The sequence below is a fragment of the Oncorhynchus nerka genome, linkage group LG12 (genome assembly GCF_034236695.1).
Source record: "Oncorhynchus nerka isolate Pitt River linkage group LG12, Oner_Uvic_2.0, whole genome shotgun sequence".
NCBI classification, from domain to species: Eukaryota; Metazoa; Chordata; class Actinopteri; order Salmoniformes; family Salmonidae; genus Oncorhynchus; species Oncorhynchus nerka.
This window is the reverse complement of record NC_088407.1, coordinates 3,706,552-3,718,733: the sequence shown is the minus strand read 5'-3', so window position 1 is coordinate 3,718,733 and position 12,182 is coordinate 3,706,552. Positions and strand designations below refer to the sequence as shown.

At 41.5% G+C, this 12,182-nt stretch overlaps 1 non-coding gene across 1 annotated transcript; it reads left to right on the top strand.

Annotated features, from left to right (window-relative positions):
- Positions 1-5,344: 5,344 nt before the first annotated feature.
- On the top strand, positions 5,345-10,862 carry LOC115125412 (uncharacterized). The gene is made up of 3 exons (XR_010465247.1): positions 5,345-5,702; positions 7,998-8,135; positions 10,620-10,862. It is a non-coding gene; the product is annotated as an uncharacterized LOC115125412 (transcript).
- The last annotated feature ends 1,320 nt before the right edge of the window (positions 10,863-12,182 follow it).

Sequence of the window (12,182 nt, the reverse complement as noted above, 5' to 3'; positions counted from 1 at the left end):
ACAGAGAGGTCAGTGTCACTGGTTGATGATGTCATACCGTCCTCGTAGGTCGGCGCCGGAGGGTCGTAGATGGCCAGGTGACAGAGAGGTCAGTGTCACTGGTTGATGATGTCATACCGTCCTCGTAGGTCGGCGCCGGAGGGTCGTAGATGGAGGTGACAGAGAGGTCAGTGTCACTGGTTGATGATGTCATACCGTCCTCGTAGGTCGGCGCCGGAGGGTCGTAGATGGCCAGGTGACAGAGAGGTCAGTGTCACTGGTTGATGATGTCATACCGTCCTCGTAGGTTGGCGCCGGAGGGTCGTAGATGGCCAGCTGGTCAAAGGCTTCCTTGGAGAGAGGAGAACGGGTTGAACTGATATGAGGGAGAGACACACACACAGGAGGGTTAGGGAGAGGATGCGTGTGTGCTCATCGGCAGCCTAGACTAACGTGGAGTCAAATGAAGTATTTAAATGTCTGCGTGTGCTCACCAGCTCGTGGAAGAAGTGGTCCATCCGTGCCAGCTGGAAAGGGGTGGAGTTCATCCTGGATGACCCCGCCCCCTCCCTCCCTATCACGGCGTGCGATTGGCGAGGTGATGAAACGTTGGACGATGTTGACCAATGAGCCGTGGAACACTGCCAGCTCCCACTGTAACCAAGGTTCAGAGGATTTGATCGTCCAACATTACTGCAAACCTTTTCTCCGAAAGACTCGACACTGAAAGACTGGCTTACTGGTCCTTCACCATAGAAATATAATTATTATTGTGGTGCATAATTGCCATGGGTAAATTGAAATGTTCAGTCAATGAGCATTATGGGTAATCCACCTCTCCCGAATTAAACATAGAAAGAAAGTGGATGTGAGGTACACCGTCCAAATGTAAACACAACCGGCGACACCACGTCATTTACTGACACGCCAGCGCTACTGTAGCTATCAATCATAACAGCACTACTGTAGCTATCAGAGTAGAGAAACAGTATTAATCAATCATAACAGCACTACTGTAGCTATCAGAGTAGAGAAACAGTATTAATCAATCATAACAGCTATTAATCAATCAGTATTAATCAATCATAACACTACTGTAGCTATCAGAGTAGAGAAACAGTATTAATCAATCAGAACAGCACTACTGTAGCTATCAGAGTATTAATCAAACAGCTATCAGAGTAATCAATCATAACAGCACTACTGTAGCTATCAGAGTAGAGAAACAGTATTAATCAATCAGAACAGCACTACTGTAGCTATCAGAGTGGAGAAACAGTATTAATCAATCAGAACAGCACTACTGTAGCTATCAGAGTGGAGAAACAGTATTAATCAATCATAACAGCACTACTGTAGCTATCAGAGTAACAATCAGAACAGCGCTACTGTAGCTATCAGAGTAGAAACAGTATTAATCAATCAGAACAGCACTACTGTAGCTATCAGAGTAGAAACAGTATTAATCAATCAGAACAGCACTACTGTAGCTATCAGAGTAGAAACAGTATTAATCAATCAGAACAGCACTACTGTAGCTATCAGAGTAGAAACAGTATTAATCAATCAGAACAGCACTACTGTAGCTATCAGAGTAGAAACAGTATCAGAATCAATCAGAGTAACAGCACTACTGTAGCTATCAGAGTAGAAAACAGTATTAATCAATCAGAACAGCACTACTGTAGCTATCAGAGTAGAAACAGTATTAATCAATCATAACAGCACTACTGTAGCTATCAATCAGTATTAATCAATCATAACAGCACTACTGTAGCTATCAGAGTAGAGAAACAGTATTAATCAATCATAACAGCACTACTGTAGCTATCAGAGTAGAGAAACAGTATTAATCAATCAGAACAGCACTACTGTAGCTATCAGAGTAGAGAAACAGTATTAATCAATCAGAACAGCACTACTGTAGCTATCAGAGTAGAAACAGTATTAATCAATCATAACAGCACTACTGTAGCTATCAGAGTAGAAACAGTATTAATCAATCAGAACAGCACTACTGTAGCTATCAGAGTAGAAACAGTATTAATCAATCAGAACAGCACTACTATCAGAGTAGAAACTATTAATCAATCAGAACAGCACTACTGTAGCTATCAGAGTAGAAACAGTATTAATCAATCAGAACAGCACTACTGTAGCTATCAGAGTAGAAACAGTATTAATCAATCAGAACAGCGCTATTAATCAATATTAATCAGAACTACAGCACTACTGAACAGCACTACTGTAGCTATCAGAGTAGAAACAGTATTAATCAATCAGAACAGCACTACTGTAGCTATCAGAGTAGAAACAGTATTAATCAATCAGAACAGTATTAATCAATCAGAACAGCACTACTGTAGCTATCAGAGTAGAAACAGTATTAATCAATCATAACAGCACTACTGTAGCTATCAGAGTAGAGAAACAGTATTAATCAATCAGAACAGCACTACTGTAGCTATCAGAGTAGAGAAACAGTATTAATCAATCATAACAGCACTACTGTAGATATCAGAGTAGAGAAACAGTATTAATCAATCAGAACAGCACTACTGTAGCTATCAGAGTAGAAACAGTATTAATCAATCAGAACAGCACTATGTAATCAATCAGAAATCAGCACACTACTGTAGCTATCAATCAGAACAGCACTACTGTAGCTATCAGAGTAGAGAAACAGTATTAATCAATCAGAACAGCACTACTGTAGCTATCAGAGTAGAGAAACAGTATTAATCAATCAGAACAGCACTACTGTAGCTATCAATCAGAACAGCACTACTGTAGCTATCAGAGTAGAGAAACAGTATTAATCAATCATAACAGCGCTACTGTAGCTATCAGAGTAGATAAACAGTATTAATCAATCATAACAGCACTACTGTAGCTATCAGAGTAGAGAAACAGTATTAATCAATCAGAACAGCACTACTGTAGCTATCAGAGTAGAAACAGTATTAATCAATCAGAACAGCACTACTGTAGCTATCAGAGTAGAAACAGTATTAATCAATCAGAACAGCACTACTGTAGCTATCAGAGTAGAAACAGTATTAATCAGTCATAACAGCACTACTGTAGCTATCAGAGTAGAGAAACAGTATTAATCAATCATAACAGCACTACTGTAGCTATCAGAGTAGAGAAACAGTATTAATCAATCATAACAGCACTACTGTAGCTATCAGAGTAGAGAAACAGTATTAATCAATCATAACAGCGCTACTGTAGCTATCAGAGTGTAGAAACAGTATTAATCAATCAAACAGCACTACTGTAGCTATCAGAGTGGAGAAACAGTATTAATCAATCATAACAGCGCTACTATAGCTATCAGAGTGGAGAAACAGTATTAATCAATCATAACAGCGCTACTATAGCTATCAGAGTGGAGAAACAGTTGCTAACTTGAACAATACAACAACAAAAAGTTACCTCACCTGTCCATCGATCCCTCCATCCTCTGGCCGGGATAGAAGAGGAGTTCCCACCCTTTCCACCTTCGTCCTGACTGTCTCCTCTCCCTCCTCCTCTTTCACTCTCCATGGTTACCACCTGCTCTGGTGGTCACCATGGCAGCTGCGGTCCTGTTTTCTCCGGGTACAGGAGGTTTGAGAGAGAAGGGCTGCTTACACAGCGGACACCTAGAGACTAAGATTAAGATGAAAGATCAGAGAAGGAAAACGTTATTCATTCTAGAGCCTAGAGCTGGTAGGAAGGATTTCCTGAACACCTTAGTGGACACCCTATACTGCCCTACCAAGCAAAAAGGCAGTAAATGCTAATTTTGTCAAAAATGAGTTGTCATTTTTGCTACATTAAATACATGCTTAATCATGTGGACAAGTATCCTGCCTCGTATTGTGTTTTGGAGAAAATGGGGGTCATGTTAGCAGTAACTGCATAAATTTACAGTGACACCAAGGTAAAAAATAAAAGGACATTTTTCTCAGTTCCACGCTATGACCAGTTACTGCCTTTTTGCTTGGTAGGGCAGTATAGTGTGCTGCTTTCAACCAGAGCCCTAGGTGCCATTTGCGATGCACAGGCCCTGGTCAAAAGTAGTGCACTATATAAGGAAAAGGGTGTAATTAGGGACACACTCCTATCTTGTTGTTGTTCCACTCCTGTATGCAGAGGAAGCAAAAACAATGGAGACACCTGTCCAGGTAAGTTAAGTTGTAGAACCGGTCCTAGGCAGATACCAGTCTTAAGAGTTTGGAGACGCCTCGGCCGACTGCGACAAAGGGAGGGATTCCTCCTGTTCCTGAGCTAATCCTCCGCTCTCCCTCAGACAAAACACGCAACTTCATCTCAGTAGGGGCCATCTTCTAGAGGGGGGGGGTCAGGAACAGGAGCCCTCTAAGACTTTATTGCAGTCTTGTCCTCAGACTAGACCGGTTCAACAACATGACGTACCTGGACACAGTGTCAGTTGATCCAACTCCCCACTTTGAACAATGGAGCAGCCTAAAGTGTAGGTAAGGCTGAGATTAATGTAGGTTAGCCTACTATGGGAATGTTGGGTCAACAACAATGTTACCAGTGATCTAGTCTTACGGCCTAGATATTTCCCTGTTTAGCTACCTAGATTTTAAAGTTAAATGTACCTGTTAGGATTCATATGTAGAGTGAAACGTGTGGCTTTATCCACAAGATGTAGCATATACCCTTTACAGCTGGGTAACGTGCTGCTTCCGTGTCTGTCCACACGTCGTCTCCAGTAGCCGAATCTGAACGCTATAGCTAACCATCCATGCCCTGGTTAGCTGCATCACTAGCGAGTTGGCTAGCACTAATAATATATATTTTTAAATACAACTTTGATGTTGGTTTATAGTAGTTAACGTTAGATAGCTCGTCAGCTGACAGGCTAAACGAGTAGCGTCTCTCTTCCTGACAACTCGAATCCCTGCAGAGTTCTCCGGTTCACAGTCAAAACATCACAACACCGAATCCGTTAGTCTCACCAACTAAACTATCTGACAACACTATCTGACCTAAATAATAGTATAAATTATAAAGATATAATGTTATAGTAGGATTTTATCGGCGAGGTAGCAGACTGTTGTGAATCAGAGAGCAGAGAGCTTGGCAACAGAGAGGATTCTGGGATACTGGAGGACTTCCGCAACCCTCTGGTTGCCAAGGAGGATCACATATAGGGGTTTTATGTCGATTTAATTGCATCTACTTTTGTTGTTGTTGTTGGTATAAACTATAAAATATTTAATATTGTTTTATTAGTATTAAACATCCATCTATATCATCTATAAATGGGACAATTGTCATGTAATCATTTCCCGTGCTAGCAGCTATTCTTATTGTCTTTTAATGCCAGTAATTCCGCCAGATGGCGCCAGCGTGAAGCTATTGACTGACAACAAGTGTGACCCCTCGGTTGTTTACAATCCACGTTGTCATAGACATGGAAGACAGCTAACCAGCCAGCCAGCTAAATAACCAGCCAGCCAGCTAAATAACCAGCCAACCAACCAGCTAACCAGCCAGCCAGCTAGCCAGCCAACCAACCAGCTAACCAGCCAGTCAGCTAACCAGCCAGCCAGCCAGCCAGCTAGCTAACCAGCCAGCTAACCAGCTGACCAGCCAGCTAACCAGCTAACCGCAGCTAAACAAAACGTGGTTTGAGTCAATTTCTACCAAAATTGAAGATGATGAACATCAGCAACCGAGCATTGGATAGACTCTACTCTGTTGTGAGTAGTTTTTATGTTCCCCTGTAGCTGGTTGTTTTAGCCAACTGGTTGTGCTAACTGGCTACTAGCAAACTGCTAGGGATAATACTTCCAAAGTGTGAGCAGCCCTATTAATCTATACTACAGTACATAGCTAATCACATAACTCCCTACTGAACGTATCCAGACAGACACGATGTGGCCAATATGCAGGTTTGACTATGTTACTTTCTAAATCTAATCTGTTACCTGTCCAAAATTATAATCAGTCATTTAACTTTTGGATTACCCAAACTCAGTAACGTAATCTGATCATATTCCTGTTAGAAGAAGACAAACATGTGTGTTACCAATTGAATGCCATCTATTGCAGGATAAATCAATGTTAACGTTTACATAGTTGGCCATATATGGATGTTAAATGTAACTTTATGGGGTTGGTTATGTAGGCTTCTTCTAACCCATCGCTTTCTACTACATATACTAATATGATTCAATTATATCTTTACATTAAAACAGCTGCATATTATCAAAATATCAAAGTGTCACCAACAAAAAGGTAAACAATAGGCCTGTAGCAAATGCAGCATATGGCATTCATTTATCACATGTAAACAGCACTTTTCAGTCGTGATACTGACTGATTTGGTTTTTAAAGGGCAAATCCACAGATGAAACAATAACAAAACGCCCCCGCCTCTGTTTTGGTAAAAAGCTGAGGGATGGGCCTGGAGAAATGTAACCAGTCTCAGATTAATAGACAGAGCTGTGGATGTAAGGACTGACCATCCATGATATCAACATTATAGTTATAACCATGTTATGAGACTATACAGGACTGACCATCCATGATGTCAACATTGTAGTTATAACCATGTTATGAGACTATACAGGACCGACCATCCATGATATCAACATTATAGTTATAACCATGTTATGAGGCTATACAGGACTGACCATCCATCAACACTAACCATGTTATAGTTATATCCATGTTACCAACATTATAGTTATAACCATGTTATGAGACTATACAGGACTGACCATCCATGATACCAACATTATAGTTATAACCATGTTATGACCCTATACAGGACTGACCATCCATGATACCAACATTATAGTTATAACCATGTTATGAGACTATACAGGACTGACCATCCATGATATCAACATTATAGTTATAACCATGTTATGAGACTATACAGGACTGACCATCCATGATATCAACATTATAGTTATAACCATGTTATGAGGCTATACAGTGTTTGTTTATATGTACAATGTTTACAAACATTGGTGAAAAAACAACTCATGTGGAATAAACTTAAACTCGTGCCTTTCTTCAATGCTGATTTCAATGTCATTAAGGATGCTTTTTTCCACAAACATCCTTTCTGAATTCAAAAGTTATCCTCGTAAGTAATAATCTAGTTTTTCAAGGGTGTCCTGAGTTACCTTAGTAGTAATGTAATCTGTAATCTGATTACAATATTTTAGTAACGTAACGGATTACAGTTGCTGTTTTTTGTAATCCCTAATATGTTTGAAAACGTTGTGAGTTTAGCTAACTAGCCTGGTTGCCAGCTGCCACACACACACACACACACACACACACACACACACACACACACACACACACACACACACACACACAGTCAGTACCATAGCTAACTAGCCTGGTTGCCAGCTGCCACACACACACACACACACACACACACACACACAGTCAGTACCATAGCTAACTAGCCTGGTTGCCAGCTGCCACACACACACACACACACACACACACACACACACAACTAGCCTGGTTGCCACACACACACACACACACAACTAGCCTGGTTGCCAGCACCACACACACACACACACACACACACACACACACACACACACACACACACACACACACACAGTCAGTACCATAGCTAACTAGCCTGGTTGCCAGCTGCCACACACACACACACACACACACACACACACACACACACACACACACACACACACACACACACACACACACACACACACACACAGTCAGTACCATAGCTAACTAGCCTGGTTGCCAGCTGCCACACACACACACACACACACACACACACACACACACACACACACACACACACACACACACACACAGTCAGTACCATAGCTAACTAGCTAAATTCTATGTCATTGTAACAATTTTGAAGTTAACCCCTGTAAACATAACAGAGAGTACATTTAAATATTGTATGCATTATTTGTTATGTAACCTATGTTTGGCTGTAAACATACTTGGTAAGCTGCTATAAGTATTGTGTTGTTTGTTTCCAGCTCCTCCTGGCCGTGGTGGTACTGTCGTGGACCTACGTCATCTATGGGAGTAGAATAGCAGCACAGAGACAGTTGGAGAAGAGACTCAACATCAAACTACACAACTAAAGCACCAGCGGCTAGCTCAACTCCAATACAGTAAGATAACCCCGACTCAGGACACTAATAACTCAACTCCAATACAGTAAGATAACCCCGACTCAGGACACTAACTAACATCTAAACTACTAGGTAACTCACTAACAGGAAACTACTAACACTAATAACTCAACTCCAATACAGTAAGATAACCCCGACTCAGGACACTAATAACTCAACTCCAATACAGTAAGATAACCCCGACTCAGGACACTAATAACTCAACTCCAATACAGTAAGATAACCCCGACTCAGGACACTAATAACTCAACTCCAATACAGTAAGATAACCCCGACTCAGGACACTAATAACTCAACTCCAATACAGTAAGATAACCCCGACTCAGGACACTAACTAACATCTAAACTACTAACAGTAAGATAACCCCGACTCAGGACACTAATAACTCAACTCCAATACAGTAAGATAACCCCGACTCAGGACACTAATAACTCAACTCCAATACAAGGAACTCAGGACACTAACTAACATCTAAACTACTAACAGTAAGATAACCCCGACTCAGGACACTAATAACTCAACTCCAATACAGTAAGATAACCCCGACTCAGACTCAGGACACTAACTAACAGCTAAACTACTAAGGTAACTCAGAACACTAACTAACAGCTAAACTACTAACTCAGACACTAACAACAGCTAAACTACTAAGGTAACTCAGGACACTAACTAACAGCTAAACTACTAAGGTAACTCAGGACACTAACTAACAGCTAAACTACTAAGGTAACTCAGGACACTAACTAACAGCTAAACTACTAACTAACAGCACTAACTAACAGCTAAACTACTAAGGTAACTCAGGACACTAACTAACAGCTAAACTACTATGGTAACTCAGGACACTAACTAACAGCTAAACTACTAACAGTAAGTTAACCCCGACTCAGACTCAGGACACTAACTAACAGCTAACTACTAAGGTAACTCAGGACACTAACTAACAGCTAAACTACTAAGGTAACTCAGGACACTAACTAACAGCTAAACTACTAAGGTAACTCAGGACACTAACTAACAGCTAAACTACTAAGGTAACTCAGGACACTAACTAACAGCTAAACTACTAAGGTAACTCAGAACACTAACTAACAGCTAAACACTAACTAACACTAACAGCTAAACTACTAAGGTAACTCAGGACACTAACTAACAGCTAAACTACTAAGGTAACTCAGGACACTAACTAACAGCTAAACTACTAAGGTAACTCAGGACACTAACTAACAGCTAAACTACTATCAGTAAGTTAACCCCGACTCAGACTCAGGACACTAACTAACAGCTAACTACTAAGGTAACTCAGGACACTAACTAACAGCTAAACTACTAAGGTAACTCAGGACACTAACTAACAGCTAACTACTAAGGTAACTCAGGACACTAACTAACAGCTAAACTACTAAGGTAACTCAGGACACTAACTAACAGCTAAACTACTAAGGTAACTCAGGACACTAACTAACAGCTAAACTACTACTCAGGACACTAACTAACAGCTAAAACTACTAACTAACAGGTAACTCAGGACACTAACTAACAGCTAAACTACTAAGGTAACTCAGAACACTAACTAACAGCTAAACTACTAAGGTAACTCAGGACACTAACTAACAGCTAAACTACTAAGGTAACTCAGGACACTAACTAACAGCTAAACTACTAAGGTAACTCAGGACACTAACTAACAGCTAAACTACTAAGGTAACTCAGGACACTAACTAACAGCTAAACTACTAAGGTAACTCAGGACACTAACTAACAGCTAAACTACTAAGGTAACTCAGGACACTAACTAACAGCTAAACTAACAGCTAAAACTACTAAGGTAACTCAGGACACTAACTAACAGCTAAACTACTAAGGTAACTCAGGACACTAACTAACAGCTAAACTACTAAGGTAACTAACTAACTAACAGCTAAACTACTAAGGTAACTCAGGACACTAACTAACAGCTAAACTACTAAGGTAACTCAGGACACTAACTAACAGCTAAACTACTAAGGTAACTCAGGACACTAACTAACAGCTAAACTACTAAGGTAACTCAGAACACTAACTAACAGCTAAACTACTAAGGTAACTCAGGACACTAACTAACAGCTAAACTACTAAGGTAACTCTAACTCCTGACCAAAACGTGGTCTGTGGAGCCTATTCTGTCTGAGGATAGTATCCACTGTGGTCTTTCACTTTGTTGGACATAATGATCAAACTAACGGCACAAAACCAAACCGCTGCACGAACTAGCGTGAGGCTACTAAACCGCTACAGTACGATGTGAACCCCAATCTCTGCCGGGACTCTCTCTCCTTACCTAATTACGTTCCTATTCTCTGAGGATATCCTCTGTCTTGTCAGTGCGTTGACCGTGTCTACGTTCTGAATATTCCCTCTGTCCATTATAATGTCACAAAACAATGAATGAAACTCATATCGATCCCTCATTTCCCCCACAGCTAAAGTCTGGAGTTATGAATACCGTGGACATTCCCAAGACAACGTCAAGGACCCTGGACGAGTCTCCATCCCGTTGCCGACTGTGATGAAGTCTGTCTTTACTGACCAGCTGCTCTTTCTGACTCATTTAATACTCCACCATGAAATGCTTTGTTACCATGTTAGTTTGTCTTAGATGTGAGTCATATTTTTCATATTGTGCAAAATTATTTTTATTAATAAAAATGGAGAAAAAAAACTAAGAGTTACCAATAGTGTCTTTCCGTAAAATCAAACCACTTCCTCTGACTGGGTGTTGTCCTGAGAAGAACCTTCCTCTGACTGTTGTTCTGAGGAGAACCTTCCTCTGACTGTTGGTCTGAGAAGAACCTTCCTCTGACTGTTGGTTCTGAGGGGAACCTTCCTCTGACTGTTGTTCTGAGGGGAACCTTCCTCTGACTGTTGTTCTGAGGAGAACCTTCCTCTGACTGTTGTTCTGAGGGGAACCTTCCTCTGACTGTTGTTCTGAGGGGAACCTTCCTCTGACTGTTGTTCTGAGGAGAACCTTCCTCTGACTGTTGTTCTGAGGGGAACCTTCCTCTGACTGTTGTTCTGAGGGGAACCTTCCTCTGACTGACTGTTGTTCTGAGGGGAACCTTCCTCTGACTGTTGTTCTGAGGGACTGTTGTTCTGAAACCTTCCTCTGACTGTTGTTCTGAGGGGAACCTTCCTCTGACTGTTGTTCTGAGGGGAACCTTCCTCTGACTGTTGTTCTGAGGGGAACCTTCCTCTGACTGTTGGTCTGAGAAGAACCTTCCTCTGACTGTTGTTCTGAGGAGAACCTTCCTCTGACTGTTGTTCTGAGGAGAACCTTCCTCTGACTGTTGCTCTGAGGAGAACCTTCCTCTGACTGGGTGTTGTCCTAAGGAGAACCTTCCTCTGACTGGGTGTTGTCCTGAGGAGAACCTTCCTCTGACTGTTGTTCTGAGGGGAACCTTCCTCTGACTGTTCGTCTGAGGAGAACCTTCTTCTGACTGTTTGTTCTGAGGAGAACCTTCCTCTGACTGTTTGTTGTTTCGAGGAGAACCTTCCTCTGAATGTTGTTCTGAGGGGAACCTTCCTCTGACTGTGTGTTGTTCTGAGGGGAACCTTCCTCTGACTGTTTGTTCTGAGGAGAACCTTCCTCTGACTGTGTGTTGTTCTGAGGAGAACCTTCCTCTGACTGTTTGTTCTTTCGAGGAGAACCTTCTTCTGACTGTTTGTTGTCCTGAGGAGAACCTTCCTCTGACTGTTTGTTGTTTCGAGGAGAACCTTCCTCTGAATGTTGTTCTGAGGGGAACCTTCCTCTGACTGTGTTGTTCTGAGGGGAACCTTCCTCTGACTGTTGTTCTGAGGGGAACCTTCCTCTGACTGTTTGTTCTGAGGAGAACCTTCCTCTGACTGTTTGTTCTTCTGAGGAGAACCTTCTTCTTGACTGTGTGTTGTCCTGAGGAGAACCTTCCTCTGACTGTGTGTTGTTCTAAGGAGAACCTTCCTCTGACTGTGTGTTGTTTTGAGGAGAACCTTCCTCTGACTGTTGTTTT